Source organism: Calonectris borealis, chromosome 1, assembly GCF_964195595.1.
Source record: "Calonectris borealis chromosome 1, bCalBor7.hap1.2, whole genome shotgun sequence".
NCBI classification, from domain to species: Eukaryota; Metazoa; Chordata; class Aves; order Procellariiformes; family Procellariidae; genus Calonectris; species Calonectris borealis.
Window position 1 is genome coordinate 20,975,990 of NC_134312.1, and position 17,417 is coordinate 20,993,406.

At 39.1% G+C, this 17,417-nt stretch overlaps 1 non-coding gene across 1 annotated transcript; it reads left to right on the top strand.

Annotated features, from left to right (window-relative positions):
• Nucleotides 1–268: 268 nt before the first annotated feature.
• Nucleotides 269–353, top strand: LOC142078109 (small nucleolar RNA SNORD45). The gene has a single exon (XR_012672120.1). It is a non-coding gene; the product is annotated as a small nucleolar RNA SNORD45 (small nucleolar RNA).
• The last annotated feature ends 17,064 nt before the right edge of the window (nucleotides 354–17,417 follow it).

Below are 17,417 nucleotides of genomic sequence, written 5' to 3' on the forward strand. Positions count from 1 at the left end.
ACAGGTGAAGGGAATTGTGAGCAGACATGTGATTGTTGCCGAAGGAAGATTTAAGGGAGGCAACGGAGAGTGACAGAGATGAGAAGCTATGGAGAGAGACAGAGGAATGGAGTGAGACAGAAGGCTGAGGCAATGGTGAGAGAGACTGTGGGACTGCTCTGCTATGATAGAGGCTCCAGAGGGTCTGTGCTATCTTACACCACAAATGGTGACCCAGGTGGGACTGAAAGAGGAAAGGCTCCAGTGTTGCTGTCCTTTTATATGTGAGGGTCAGTGATGAGTGTTGGCATGTATTATCTGATGTAGAGTTGATGTGTATCATCACTGTAGCTCCAGAATTACTCTGAGACCCACCTAGGTGAGCCGCTGCAGGGAAGTTATATGAACTTTATACATCAGTTATGGGACAGTTGGTGTCTCAGTCACAGAAGCTTCAACCTGAAATGTTTCAATGTATTTTTTGCTCTGTAATGTTAAGTTTGTATCTCTGTAGTGTTAAGATAGGTTTAGTCTTTGTAAGATAGGTTTAGTTTAGTAAGTTAAGCTTTGTAAAATAGGTTTAGTAAGTTAAGATTTGTATTAGAAGTGTTAAGCTCTGTATTATATTTTGGAGAATGGCTAAGCCCATATTGGGATGCGTCATTACTCTGGGAATGCACTCCCACTCCGACCCTTTAGGTCACTCCGATGACAGGGGAGGAACAACCCCATGCATTGGGGGCCAGCAAACTGGAAAGCAGCTTGGCAGAGAAGGACCTGGGGGTCCTTCTATGGACACATATTGAACATGAGCCAGCAATGTGCCCTGGCTGCAAAGAAAGCTAACAGCATCCTGGGCTGCATGAGGAGGAGCGTTGCCAGTAGGCTGAGAGATGTGATCCTGCCCCTTTATTCACTGCTGGTTAGGCCACGCCTGTAGTATTGTGTCCAGTTCTGGGCTCCCCAGTACAAAAGAGACATGGACATACTGGAGAGAGTCCAACAAAGGGCCTGGAGCATCATTTCTCTGTTTAGCCTAGAGAAGAGAAGGCTCAGAGGGGATCTTATCAATGTATATAAATACCTGAAGGGAGAGTGCAAAGAAGGCAGAGCCAGGCTCTCGTCAGTGGTGCCCAGTGACAGGACCAGAGGTAATGAGCACAAACTGAAACACAGGAGGTGCTGTCTGAACATCAGGAAACACTTTTTCACTATGGGGGTGATTGAGCGCTGGCACAGGTTACCCAGAGATGTTGTGGAGTCTCCACCTTTGAAGGTATTCAGAAGCTGTCTGGGTATAGTCCTGGGCTACCAGATCTAAGTGATTCTGCTTGAGCAGGAGGATTGGACCAGATGACCCCCAGAGGTCCCCGCCAACATCAACCATTCTGTGATTCTGTAATTCTATGAACAAATACAAAATATCATTATGCTGTTGCACAAATCCATTGTATGGTTCACACACTGAATTTTGTGTGCATTCTGACCTCCTCTCTCAGACAAATATATAGACATACCCTACATGTTCATGAAGAAAGTGAAAGTTACTAAGTCAAGAGATGGAAAATCACTTTTTATAGTAAGATTTCATGCGGAGGTGGGGGATGTTTTCAAGGACTAAAGAAATGTACACAATTTAATTATGCTGTCTGTAAATGCAATGTGTAGGATGTAGAGACAGGAGCAGAATAATCAGGATTATCAGGTTAAGGAGATGCTCTTTTTTTCCAACTTCTTCATCTATTAGACTGAATGCTTACTATCACTGCATTTTTCTGTCTGAAGTGGCTGAGATCTTCTAGAACAGTAACCACTTCTAAAAAACGAACAGCTATCTTCTACAGCTGTGATCTTCCTGCTACCACACCATCCTCCACATCATATATACTGTCTATGTATTTGCACTTGTATTCAAGTTCCTGGATTCATCTCCCCTTGGATACATTAATTCTTATGAGAAAATATGCTTTGTTATCTGTTACCATCCCTTTCAACTATGAGACTAAATGCCCCATGGAAATCTTTCAGTATGAACATACTTGCTGCCTCCTTGTAAACAGTCATATTTTCATTGCTGTCACCTGCTTCCTCACATAAATCAGGGTTGATCAAATCAACCAAGGTTGAAGGATTCAAAACCCATGTAATGAAACATGCCCCTCTGCCATGCTACTCTGCTCTGGTGAGACCCCATCTGGAGTACTGTGTCCAACTCTGGAGCCCTCAGCACAAGAAAGACATGGACCTGTTGGAGCAGGTTCAGAAGAGGGCCACAAAAATAATCAGGGGGATGGAACACCTCTCCTATGAGGAAAAGCTGAGAGAGTTGGGGTTATTCAGCCTGGAGAAGAGAAGGCTTTGGGGAGACCTTATTGCAGCCTTTCAATACTTAAAGGGGGCTTATAAGAAAGATGGGGACAAACTTTTTAGCCGGGCCTGTTGCGACAGGACAAAGGGGAATGGTTTTAAATTAAAAAAGGGTAGATTCAGACTAGGTATAAGGAAGAAATTTTTTACAGTGAGGGTAGTGAAACAGAGAGTTGATAGCTGCCCCATCTCTGGAAACATTCAAGGTGAGGTTGGATGGGGTTCTGAGCAACCTGATCTAGTTGAAGATGTCCCTGGTCCCTGCAGGGGGGTTGGACTAGATGACCTTTAAAGGTCTCTTCCAATCCAAACTATTCTATGATGCTATAATTCTATGATTCTGTGAAAACATTAATGGAGCATAGTATTAAACAATTGGCAACAGAACTCTGAAACGATGCATAGGGAAGTAAGGAACTGAAAGATGTTATTTTAGAACTGGAAAAGATTCAGAGAAAGGCAGCAAAAATTATCAAAGGTATGCTTAACTCCCATATGAGCAGACAATTCCATATGAAAAATGGGTTAGGCTGAGATTCTTCAACCTGGGCAAGAGGTGGTTTACACAGATGTAATAGAGGTCTACAAAATCAGGAGTGTCGTAGAGAAGGTGGATAGGGATCAACAATTCATTGTCTCTTCTAGCAAAAGAATTATGGGCCATCATAGGAAGTTAGCAGGAATCAAATTCAAAGCAAACAAAAGTAAATGGTTGTTCTCTGAATGCGTATCAGACCAGTGGAACAGTGTGCCAAAATCTATGCTAAGTGCAAGAAATGTACATAGATTCAAGGAGAGACTGAATAAGAACTTGAAAGAAAGATCAGCTGAAAAGTTAGTAAACAGACAGATCACATCAGGCTCATGAATTGCTCTGACCTGAACATAGCTGAAGGTTGGGAAGCATTTCAGGGAAATAGCATATATGTTTGTCCAGTTATTTTTCCTTAGGCATCTTCTCCTGCAAAGAATTGATTCCTTTGTTTTACAGGTAGTCTGAAAACAATACAGCTATAGGGGAGAGTTGAGCAAGAATTTGGTCTTTCTTCTCCAAGTCTCAAAGAAAAGTGCCGCCTGGTGAATAACTGGAGTTCCTGCTTTATTTCTTTTTGAAAGTATTTTTTGAAAGTCTGTTTGAACCTTAAAAAAACTATAGTCCATCATTCATATCAATGAAAAAGCCATCTGGAAAGAAGAGGGGAAGACAAACAAATAAAGCAATTAACACTTAAATAAACAATATGCTATTGCTTTACAAAATATAATTTTGTTATTACAGTTACTAACATTTTAATTTAAAACAATGGTTAAGGCCAGAGTCATCTGAATATAGATGCCAGCAGACATGAAGAACCACTAGAAATTGACAGTCATTTTACAAACCATGTTCTGATGTATCATGTTTCATTGGACCACAGTCTGAACATCAGAGACACTACAGACTAATCAGACATAGAATTTAAATAGTTCAGGCTTATGAAACCTGATGAAGGGAATAAAATGGAGGAGAAGAGAAAGTAAAAAAAAAAAAATATCCAGCCTATAAACACTGGATTACATCAAGTTATATATGTATGCTTATCTCCTCTGAGACATCTAGTAACAGCTTTAGAGAATTCACTTCTTTCAGTGGGAAGGGGAACCATTCAACTATATGTGTGCTTGCTTTACCAAGTCATACAAATATACTGCCAGCTAGAACTATTTTAAAAGCAATTTTACAAATTTCCCCATCACCTATCATTTAAATTTAGGTAATGATTTTTCTGCAGTATGATATGTCCTCTTAGACTGAGTCTTTCTTTCTAAACTGCTGTGCTTGGTAGGACTCCCTTGATTTAATCAGAGCATGCAATAGATTTTATAAATCACTTACTGATAGCAAAATGTATCAGATCACTAATAATCACTTTAACCCAATCTGAAACAGTCTACAGTTCCTTGTGAAAGACATACAATCATGTTTCTGGATGTACACCACTAAAACCATCACAGATTAACTATTGGTAAATAAACATATTAAACTGAGGTCTGCTACTATTTTGATTACCCACACCCATTTTCCAAAAGATATCTTAGAGGAATTACCATAGAGAAAGGACCACTGAAACCAATTGCTACCACAAAATAGAAATTGTCTGTCTGATTTAAAAGCAGTGGAGATATAAACCCAGTAATCTTAGTTACACTCCTATACCTTCCTTTACAGCTTCTAATATTATCAGCAGACAAAGCACACAGTTAGGCATCTCAACATTCAGATTTCCTCTATGATTGAGACAGAGACACAGCAATTCATTCCATCCTGAAACGTGGGGAACAGCTTACTGTATCCCTAACTTCCAGGCAGTTAAGTTAGATGTGTGTTCTCTGAGGAGAGATGAGCCAGGCCCTGTAGGGAGAAACCTGTAGGGTCACATCTCTGAGCAGAGTCTGGAAGGGCAGCAAAGTGGCCGTTCAAATTAATATGAATTCTCTAGTTCTTTGGCCTTCCAAGCTGTGCAGGAATAACAGCATCACCAAAGGTATCTGGGTATAGAAACTACCACCAAGTTTTAATTACATGGTCACTTTATGGCCTGAAGGAAGATTTTGTCTTTTATTGGGTTTCATTCCAGAAGCAGAAAAACAGGTGGCTATCTTTTGCTGACATCCCTGTATTTCTGACGATAGCAAACTTATTCCTCATAAATTTAACTGTTTTTCCACTGAACTTCAAAGTGCAACTATATTCCTCCATTACTAGTCTGCTAACATATTAAGGACATCTCCTAATTTCAAAATGCCATGAAGCAGTCCAAACAATAAAATCCAGGGTTATATTTCTAGAATTATTAAAAATTAACTTTAAAATCTTAGAAGTGTTGTCAGGAACAGTATACGGCTGATGAGAATTTTCCTGACTAAAGATAAGTTGCTGAAGTTTATTAGCTGCTATGTAAAAATTTAATGGAATAACTATCCATAGGTCAAATGTTTTAAGAACAAAGTATGACATGGATGAGAAATAATGAATACTTACCAAATGTAAAACATAAAGCTATATTTTAGCTTGTATTTATGCATGCACTTGGCTTTCAATGAGTTCAAAAACCTCCTAAAAAATTTCAGCAATGGTAAATTTCAGTATGAAACCCTCAATTATTTATTTGCAAAATGTTATTATAATATCATTCCTAAAGAAAATTTCTTGTATAACCAATGTAGAGGTAAACTTGGAAATAACACAATAATAATATAAATGTTATCTGTTTCAACATGAACAGCACATCCCCACTCTCTGGGTAAATTTACATACTTTCCATATGGAGGGTGACAGACAACATTTTGATGATGAATAATCAAGTTAATCAAGTTAAATCTAAAGGTCATTTCTTACATTTATTCATTATGAAAAGGAAAATATCACATTAGCCAAACTGAGAAACAGTGAAAAGGTTACATTTTTGGAATCGTGATAAAAATATCACAGATCTATAAACCTTTTCACCTTTCAGGTACCAGAAATGGTTACATATGTATACGCAGGTCACGCTCCCATGAAGTGCCCCCCTAACTCTCTCCTTTGCTTGTGTTTGAAGAAGTTTAAACTTCAGCAATATTTGGATAGAGAAAAAAAATCCCACTGGACTCTGGATCAGATGTTATTAAAGAAGATTCCCCTCAGGGGACTTTTAAAATTTAAATTTTAATTCTGAAAAGTGCCTTTCTGGGTCACAGAAATTAAAAAAGAAAGAATTATTCACCAAATCAAACCAGGAGAGGCCTGGTGAAGGTAGGTAGATCGTGCGGCCTTCTCTCACAAAAGCTTCTGCCACGGGGTTTCCTGAAGTGCGTAACTGGCCGTTTGCAAAGCTGTTCAGGGCATCACACTATAGCACGGGGAGAGATGTGGCAGTGAAAACAACTGCCCGCATCAACAGGCTTGCGAAATGTCAGTCTTACCGTAAGGGTGCCGCAAGGGCCAGCGGCTCCCTGGGGTTGGGGTGACAGGGGCGTTGGGGGCTCCCCAGGAGAGCCAGCCGGGCAGGGCCGAGCAGCCAGGGCCCATCCCACCCCCAGCCAGGAGCAGGGCAGCCGGGGACACATGGGCAGCCCCAGCCTTGGGCATCGGGCACCTCCTGGGGATGGGGATGGGCCAAGACCAGGCCAGGATGTCGGCCCATGTGTGGGCCCAGCTTGGCAGGGCCGATGGCCGGGCACATGGCTGCGGAGTGGCGGGAGCTGTAGCTCAGGCGGGCTCAGGCAGGAACCTCTGCTGAAAGTGGCTCCCCTGGGCTGGGGGTTGGTCCTGACCACGGCCGCCTCGCAGCACCTAGGAGCCTCTCCCCACTTCACCAGTTGTGCTCGCTTGGGCCAAACCCCCAGGAGCAGGGATGCTCTCAGGCCCCTTACACTTATTACTGGGTGAACTCCCCAGCTTTTATGAGAGCTAAGAATATGTCTTAAAAATGCATTTAAATTTCAGTATGCTCTGTATTTTTCATAGGCACACCTGCAAAGTAGCTGATTTAGTTGAATGTTAACGATTTGCAGTACCACCAATCTTTCCGAGTCAAGAAAAGAGTTGTTGGAATAAAACTGCTAAGAAATGAAACGTCGGTCTGGGTTTCTCTGAGGTATTAATAAAATGCCAGCCTGGGCCCTCAGAGCACTTTCTCTTGGACTGAATGCTCCCTCTGATCTGGTCAGATCCTTCCCTCACTGTGTCTCAGTTTCATTGTGCTCCCTTGGGGCTCAACATAATTTTCTTCCCTGACAATGTCTATCTTCCCTGAAAATCCTTGCAGTTACAATTCAGGGTGAAATAAAGCCAAGTGTACTTGAAAACAAAGATAAAAAAATCACAAATAAATAACTTCTAAACAAACAGTACATTAATATTGCTGCCAGAATTGCTAGACAGGTTTCTGAATCTGATGCGAGGTAGCACCATGATGCAATAACCATTGTTCCTGTTCTAGCTTGGAACGAACTTGGGATCAGAGACCTGTCCAAGTAAACAAAACAGTGCCAGAGTCTGGGCACGGTGCTACAATTATCTTAAATGTTAACACAGGCTCTGCATTGTTCGTGCCAACTAGCCCTCTCCCAAGAGTTCCTGGCACCAGAGCGTTTCCAACAGGCAGTTTAGCTTTAGCCACCTATCTGGAGAATGCAGCCATGGAATAACCATAGCCCTTCTCATCTGGTTCAGTGCCAGAAGTCAGGCAGTGGAGACACTGTCTGGTACTCTGACTTATGAAAGGATCTGATGTATATGATCGCCATTCAATTTGTACTACTGGACAGTTATCTTAAACTCTAAGTATGAGCAGCTTAAACATGCTGCAAAATTTCTTTTATCAGATAGGTATTTAGCAACATAAATGTTCACACCTGCCCAGGTCCAGAGCATGAAATTCACCCTGTGGTCCGTGTTTCACATTCTCCTGCCATGGTGCTCCTGTCTCACACACTGCCATAGGAGGGCTGCAGCTGCCTTCCTGATCTAGATTCCATATGCCAGTCATGATCTGGCATGTGAGGCACAAGAGAAGCCACTGCATTGCACCTAAGGTATTCTCTAACCCCTTTATGCAGTGCAGAGTCTGCCACAAAGCAGACTGCATCCATGAGCCATGCTCCTCCAAAACATCTCAGTATGTCTACCTGTCACATACTTCAGTATGGTTGTGCTCCTGTATTTTTTTTTCTTTAACTTGCATTTTTATTCCATTTTATTCCATTCTGTCATGCTTTCTGTCTGTTTTCTACGTCTCTCCATTTGCTTCCTTTGTAGTTAATACTTGTTCAACCTTTAAGAGCTATACCCTCACGTCTCTTTCTTTTCTCGTTCTTTTGCTATTTTACCCTCCCACCTGTGACATCACTCTCAGAACAATCCTTAGTTCTTCAGACACTCCACTTCTGCTTATTCTCATAAGTCTCCTATTGAATTGTCTCACTCTTTCCAAATAGGTACACAAAGGTGTTCCTACAAGAAATCTAAGCAAACCTCAGACAGACTCCTCACTCCATCTCAAGATGTCTTTTATTGAACTGCTGCAAACACCTCTTCCCACCTTGTCACTGTATTTTGTACTACAAAACACTTTTCTGTTTGTTCCTTAAACTCTAACAGCCAAATTCCAAAATGCAACATTAAAAAATATCACTACATCTGTACCACAAAGACATTGTTCTGAGCAGCAAAGGGCTCACTATTCTCCCAGTGAGATCAACTGAACACTTTCCATGGAATTCACTGGTAATAAGATTGACCTCAGTAAAAAATAATCTAGAGTAATATGAAAGTATAATATAGCAGAATAACCCTTTTTCTTTGCTGCTGTCATCTTGTTTATTATCTCCATTGATCTATTAGCATACCTTTTTAGTTTTTATTTCATTTCTTTCAGCATTCCTGACAAATGAATACATCATCTGACAAATCAGAGCACAGGAAATAAACACACTTGGTATGTACAACTGTTTCAAACCAAAAGAAAAAGATGAGATACACACTCAAGCACTGTTTAGACAGTGTATTTCTTCCAGCTTATTTGCTTTGACATTAACTGTACAAATAATGTCTTCTAAGCCTGAGCAAACAAACCTCTTTTAAAACCACAACAGATAATGTTAGGAAGTCTAAGGAACATCTGAGATTATCTAGTTTGCTGTCCGTTTTGTTATATTATTTTTTTAAAATATGTTTGGCAAAGAAAATTAATATATAGATGCAAAAATGTGTCACTGAGTATGCTAATCAACTTGTTCATATTATTGGTTTCAGCCATTTTTCATACATGGATGACATTTGAAGGTTTCAGTTTGAGGAATTTTAAACTCCAGTATGGTACCCCTCTCTCGTCTTCAAAATTTATATACCAGTAGCTAGAAAAGTAAGTCACATACTTCAGTGAAACGATCAGTTACGGAATCATTCTGAGGTATTTTCTACAGCAAGTGATGAGCAAAGGCAAACAACCACCTGTTTAAAACTCATGACAGACAAGAGAACAAGACAAAAGTCACAGTTTTGCTACATTTTGAAGCACACAAGACTGACAATTTTCCTGAAGGGGACTGAATTTGTCATGCAATAGGGAGGAGATTTAGCAGAACATATGACAGTTTCTCTTGATAATAAATGTTGATAAACTTCTGTGTTCTGAAATCAAGCAAGTACTAGATCTCTCTACTAATAATAAATAGAATCTAGGAAAAAGACATTTTCAAGAAATACATTTAAGTGTAAATTGGATGGTCTGTTGTTGTCCATCCTGAAAAATCTTCCGTATGCTGCTCACTGCAATTTTCTACCCAAGAGTTTTCCAGGAGAATGCCCTATGGTCTTTAAAGAACATCCAACATAAAGATTGTTGGCACTACAACTTTACTACAGTTACATGTGCTCAGGAAAAGAGCTAACTATTGACTAGAAACAAATAAATAGAAATAAGAAATAAAATGCCTACTGTGGACACTGTGTTCGCAAGTGATCGCAAGTGAAAGTCCTGGGACTGGAAAAATGGTTATTTAATAATATTATCGCATAGTGGTATCTCAATCTTTTAAACAATAACTGCATCTCAAGGTGGAATCCTCCCAGGCTGATGATTTTACAAAATGACCACAAACCATGATCAAGAGTAAAATTGGAACATAATGTATTAACTGATGAATTACAGGAAGCTGCTTAAAAGAAATGCGGTAGGAAAAGTCACGTTCCAGGCTAACAATTTCCAGAAAATTATCTCTAATTTCACAAAGAGAAGCTTTCACAGCCTATGAATAGGGTTTTCTATTTCTTTTCACAGTCTTACAGCTATTCCATCTCAAGGTCATGGAAAATTAAATTTAGAGTCTGACAATCCCATTATTTTATAAAACTAGTCAGCTATGACACCACTGACCATCAACCCCAAAAAAGCTAAGCTACTCAGTGGCTATTGTGTGATATCTGATACCTGCAGCAGATTAAGTGCAACAAGCAAGGATCTGTCTTTCAGCGTGTGCTTAAAGTATAAACAAACAAAAAAGATTTTTTTTTACAAATTCCACTTCCTTTTTCATTCATTTTTGTGTACTTACAGATGTTCCAAACTTCCCAGCATAATTTTTGTTACCAGAAGGGTATAATGATTGTCAGTTAGAGAAGCTGATCTGGACCATTGCAGTTTCGCGAATTAAGGTCAACTACTGCTTTACACATTCAAAATATTTACTAACCCCAAACAAATATTAAATGACAAATGTAAAATTTACCTGAAACAAATATAAAATTGTCAGCAGAAATTGCATCATGCAATTATTGTAATATTAAGACAAGATAAAATGTGGAAAACTTGTTTGGTACTGTTATCTGATTTAGAGAGACCTACTGAAACTGTATCTTCTTTTTAAATATCTGGGCATAAATTGTCTATGTGTTGCAGGAGAACTAAAACGTAGACGTCTAACACACATTAATACAAACTAAAGTTTTAGTACACTGAGTTAAAATATACACTGCAGAATCAAATATATCTGGTGGATGACTTATCAGATGTCTTGATTATTAGCACCTGTTTTGAATCTGTGGCTAACTTTATCTATATGTATTAGTAACTCCATTTCTGACTGGCAGAGTTTCAGAAATTAATTACTTTATTCATGCTGACTGCCATGTTGTAAATAATGGAAAGAACTTAAGAAAGACACTTGAGTATCATCGCTGACAGCTCCATGAAAGCACCTGGTCAATGTGAAGTAGTGATTGATTGGTTATGCAGTATAAAGCTCATCTCCACACATACAAAGCAGTGGGTAAGGAAACACAAACAATACCCTACATCATCTACAAGCCCATTTCCACAAGCTTAGAAGAGCACAGTGGCACAAGGGCAGGGAGGAATCCCAATATGCCAGTTAGAGAAACCTGTTCTGCCTTCCTCCAGGGGTGTCCCAGGAGATCCTCAGCCCCATGGTCCACAAGTTGTCACCATAAGCCAGTGGAAGGTGCTTTCCCACATTATGGGGTAGCAGGGAAGAGCATTTTGAGATTGTATAAGACATTATGGGATGTTTGAAGGACAAACCAAAAGTGGAGAAAGAGAGGGATCTAGGTGGTTTGGGTATGAACAAGCACAGGAATATAGAAGGATAAAGGGATAAAATGGGCTAGTCACATGTAAACAGTGACTCATCAGTGTGCACATCTGGCCATCAGATCTCATTAAAATCAGTTTATAACTGTTTTCCTGAGTGAAGGAGCTCTTTCTGCTGGTGCTTGTGTCTATGGAGGTTTGAGTGCCCACAGCTGGAGTCACATCATGCATCGTAGGGCCTGTGTGTCTGCGGTGCCAGCAACTGGAGCAGGTAAGGGTATGTGCACCAGAGCATGATCACCAGCAAATATCAATCTGGGCTATCCAGAGAGTGGGGAAGTGACCTGGGAGCCAGGAGGGTAACTGTGTCACTCAGAGAGAGGCAGCAGGAGTTCAGTACTGGCAGGACCAGGGTTTGTCCAGGCAAACTGCTGAGGACACTGGGGCTTGGGGATCAACTGGGATACCCATTTGTACATGTACGTTTCTCTCTGGGAGTGAGACAACAGAGGAGAGCAAGGATCCGGGGACCAGCTACAAAGTAGTCACTTTGCATATTGTACATATACATTGTATATATATATACTTCTATTTCGTGCTAACAAACCTTCATTCTAATCAGCCAGAGAGGGGACCAGGATGAGGCTTTTAGTGTTGTTTGATGTTTATGGGAGTGCTGAGTGTTTTCTGTCTGGGTTGATCTGTGTGGCCAATAGAGTGTACATGTATAAGTGTACTATGTACAGTGTGCATGTGTGTGTGCCATTGGGAATACGTGCTCAGCCTCACTACTGGTTAGACCTGGGGGAATGGAGCTGCAGCAACCTTGCCTCTTTCAGTTTGCAAGATTCATCAGCCCCTACCAGTGATAAAAACAAAAAGATTGCAAATACAGAACTGCAATGTCATCTAATCTTTTAAATTTTATAACACCATAGAATAATCAGAGAATATCCACCTGTAGAATACTCTGTTCTAATATTAGGATTTCAGAAAAAATGTGACAGACATGGAAAAGGTGAGACACATATAGTGAAACTGGCTATATGATGGAAAGGCTTAAATAGAAGAAAAGTTAAAATCCAAGAGGATTTTCTCCAATAGGAGAAAAGTTAATATCTACTGCATTCAGACATGGGTGCAAATTAACTAGAAGGAACTTCATAAAGGTATGAAAGTAAGGTTGGCTTTGTCCATGTCCTTGCCTAATTTAAGAAAAAGGGATATTCAGTTAATCTAAAACCATATCTAAAAGCAATAAATGAAAATGCTTTGTTACAGTATGCATAATTCAGCAATGGTACTCATTGTCAAAAGTTAATAGTCAACAGAAGGCAGATGGCTAAAGATGCACATTAGCTCAGTAAAATACTAGAAAGATCCGATTTGATATGAAGACTGAGAATATTCACAACTGTGAATATTAAATAAGATAAAATAATAGGAATTCAAGCCTTCATGCCTCAGGGCATAAACCGATGACTAATTAAATATGATACGAAGATTATGTCCTTCTAAGCACATTTTTCTGTAATTGTCTGGTTATAGTATTTCTTGTATCTAGTAGTCTCTGCTGATGAAGGCAGAACACTATAATTGAGTGATCCAAAAAGTGTATTCAATATGACATTCTTAGGCTCTATTTTAACTTATCTAGTTTTTATTTATTTAAATTATCTTAGCACTAGACAGCTGTCACAGCTCTCACCTATAAAGAAAGCAGGTTATCCAGCTTTTTAAAAGTTTAGAATGGTTCTAATTTTTATTGCCAGTTTTGTTAATGTTGAAGTTTCAAGCAGTGGGACACTTTTCAGTTAACTAATTTTTTCCGCAAATATATATGTTTTACCATTATAGAGAACATTACAAAAACAGATAGTTGTAACTAATTATGCAATATTTTTGCATAATTATATTTCTCATCAGCAGAATAAAACCCCTAAATAATGAATATTAATTCTTTAAAATGTATGATGGATCATATATCAAAGGCAGATCCTTTGTAACATTGTTTGCCTCTTAAAGATAATACTAATCTTAACATAAAAGACCGTATCTTCTCTACATTGAGAGGATTTGTTTTTTCTTAGCTGGAAGTCTTTGTTCTGAATGCTTTATTACGGTGAAATGTACAGTAATGAATACGGCATTTCAGCATTGTTATTACACAGTAGATTACCCATTGTCTTCAAGTTGCTAAAAGTCCAGGAATCATATTGTTATTGTTCAAAGCATTTAAAATGGCATCTGCATGTTTTTAAATGAGCCGTGTTCTCTTTTAATTTGTTGTACATTTATTACAATGATGTGAATGTACACTGGTGCTTCTTTTTTTGATTTAGTAAGTCTTCAGATGTGGAAGTCACATCTTTCAATGACGTTTTCCTCATTTAATATTTTAGAAAGTTGAAAAAAAGCTCTTAGCTTGCTAAAATATTATGGTGTTCATTTTTAAAACTTTTATATTAGTTTAAAATATTACACAGAGTGGAGAAGTCCAAGGAAATTTAAACAGTAAGGACTGACATTTCATCTCCAGGCTGTGAATTCTAGTTTGCCACTTTTTGGTAGAGATCAACTATTGACCTGTACGGTTTAAGCTTCAGTTATAAACGCACTTATTGACAAATGGTTTCTAACTACAGTGCTGCCTATTCTTCCAAATGCCAATTATGGTTGACAAAACTAAAAGGTATACAGAACCCAAATTTCTCTCCCAGCTTTGGAGAATGGGAGGTCTCCCCACTAGGGTCAGGAAATCAGACCAAAATCCCAAGGTTTGCCTTGTTCTCTTTGTAGCTTTTTCTTCAGTATACCAGCTCTGTGTGCACAGATTTAGTGTCTGTGAAAGTTGTTGTAATTATATCTCTGGAGACTGAAGTCCTTTTATGTAGTCACAAAGAAAACAAAGTGCAAGCAGCAGTCAAACACATTTTCCCTCTGGCACACTTCAACCTTGACCTGATGATACACAGCTCTAGAGGTGATAAAATGCCATTCCCTATTGTCCTCCGAGGTGATGCTGCTCAACGGCAATTTATAGAAGGATGCAAATCGGGTCACCTTAGTAAAAGACACATCCCTACAAGCTTATAAAACAACCAGAAACAGTGAGTGAGCTTATAAAACAACCAGAAACAGGATTTCAAAGGAAATCCTATATCCAGGCAGGAATTACAGAGAGCTCAGTACACAAAACAGTCATAACAAATTCTCTTCACTCAAATATATGATCTAAATAGCCTGTGTTCTAATCTGCTATGAACTGCTTATACAGTTCACAATATATTGGACTTTTCTGCCATTGAAATCTTTAGAAAGATTTCACACAACATAAATAAAGAACTTAATCTGATTTTTCCTTAGCACTCAGCTGGCCTCATCAGGAAAATAACGCAGACCCTCAAAATCCCTAGTTTATTGAGCTACAGAAACACTTCTGCAAATAGAGAACTGTGGTTATTATCATACTGTAACCAGAGAGTTAGTTACGGAAAAGGATCTAGGCAACAGAAATGAGTCCCCATTAGCTTGGGCTCCACAGTAATCTAATGTGTTTACAAAGATTCTTATTTCTGAGGAAGCTCATTTGAATAATAAGAGGTATTTTTAAATGCCACTGGCATGTCCTGTGTAAACATGCTCTCTTTCTGCATGTGCATGGGACTCTGTAGAAAATCCTATAGCTGTAAGTGCTCATCCTTTCATTTTTCCTGCTAAAAAAACCCAAGGAGAATTATGAACCATCTAGAACCATTATTGTGGCTTGAGACTGAATAAGGAGATACTTTCTCAGAACGTCAATGAGATGAGGTTAATGTGAGATGTATGTAAAGACAGCTTAGTAGGTTTCTTCCTTTTGTAAGTAGTTGTCGTGGTTTAACCTGGCAGCAGTCAAATACCACGCAGCCGCTCGCTCACCCCCCCTGCCGGGTGGGATGGGGGAGAGAATCAGAAGGGTAAAAGTGAGAAAAACTCGTGGGTTGAGATAAAGACAGTTTAATAGGGAAAGCAAAAGCCGCGCACGCAAGCAAAGCAAAACAAGGAATTCATTCACCACTTCCCATCGGCAGGCAGGTGTTCAGCCATCGCCAGGAAAGCAGGGCTCCATCACGCGTAACGGTTACTTGGGAAGACACACGCCATCACTCCGAACGCCCCCCCTCCTTCTTCTTCACCCAGCCTTATATGCTGAGCATGACGTCATATGGTATGGAATAGCCTATTGGCCAGCTGGGCCAGCCGCCCTGGCCACACTCCCTCCCAGCCCCCTGCACATCTGGCAGGGCATGGGAAGATGAAAAGTCCTTGACTAGTGTAAATAATACCTAGCAACAACCAAAACACCAGCGTGTCATCAACATTATTCTCACACTACATCCAAAACACAGCACTGTACCAGTTAATAGGAAGAAAATCAACTCCATCCCAGCCAAAACCAGGACAGTAGTTTTAGATAAAGCATTGGTCAAAGAAATTATTGTTCTGGTGTGAGTATAATAGGGGGCAAAAAGCAATTTAACTCTCTTCCTATCCTTCATTATTCCACATTTTACCCTGCCCTCCCATTATATTGACATCATTTGTATTTCCAAAGGAGCATTGCAGATCCTTTCTGACTCCCTGACACCAAATCTCAAACAAAAAGGACTAGCACGCTTCACTTATGGAGTGTTAATTGTTTTACCTCTAGAGCAAGGTAGCAAGACAAATAGTCCAAACGGGTCCTTCCACACCGTCCGTAACTGGATAACATGTGATCCAGTGCAAGAAAATGCCCCTTTGACTGGCACATATAGGAGAAAGCTGTTTCCCTTCTTTTACAAAAAGAATGTATTCATTCTTATTTGCAGTGTTGTAAGAAATCACTGTATTCAGCAATTTCCTTTTTTGGAGCTAGAAACAGAAACATTTTGAACTCAAAACCAATAAAGTATGACTGATTTAAAAATTCGTCAAAAAGAGTCATTTCTCTGAAAAATTCTTCCCTGATTATGAGGTTTTGTTTTCACTCCCGGAGAGATTCATTCTATCCAGCATCACGTCTTAGACTTGAGAACTCATTCTTATATTGTGCAAGCTAAGTAGTAGTTTCTATTTTGGATTTGCCAATTGTCAAAATGATATTGTAATCACTGCGAAAATATTCTACATCTTTATCTTTCTTTCGCACTTTTTAAGGATCTTTCATGATTTCCCAAAGTTCTCAGAATGTAGGAATTTATACAGAAGAATTAAGGGTATTTTAATTGTTTATCCTTTAATATTTTAATATACTGTTATATTGCATTGAATTAACATTTTGTTTATATAGCTGCAACTATAACAAAAGATAGCTAAGCAATGGATTTTAGAGGTATGTAATGCTTCCATCATTGGATTTCCTGAGGATATCATTTGGATTTGATGTCTATGTAGATACAGAAAAAGATCAGCCAAAACTCAGCCTCTGAGACTAAGTTGTTTTCATGTTACTTTTCTCCTTTGACAGTTTTCTGTAGAAGGCAAGGTTTGAGTAAATGTCAAAATATGCGCCTTATACAGGCCAGAGGTAATATTCTACTTTGATTCTAAGGCACAGTGGACATTGTATTTAAGGTATAATGCACCTTGAACATGAGACAATGTTCAGAGTTAAATTCACACTTCAGTTTTTACCTCTATAAAACTCGTGATGCGGTACAAACTGGATGAGCAATTGAAACTAATCTATTGTGACTCTAATCTGCAGGAAGAAAAATAAATCTACAGCTTTGGAAAAGAATCAGTATAATATTGTATGGTATATTCATGATACCCATGAGAATATTGAACTGGACAGGACCTCTCCAGTCAGCAAATACTGTTCCCTATCATGTAACAAAAGCCTGAGCACAAATATAGCAAATTTCATCTTAAAACCAATTGTTTCTAAGCCTTTCTACTTCTTTTCATAGTGGTAATTAAAACATTCTAATACTTCTACCATATATTTATTCTTGATTAGTATGTGTCATT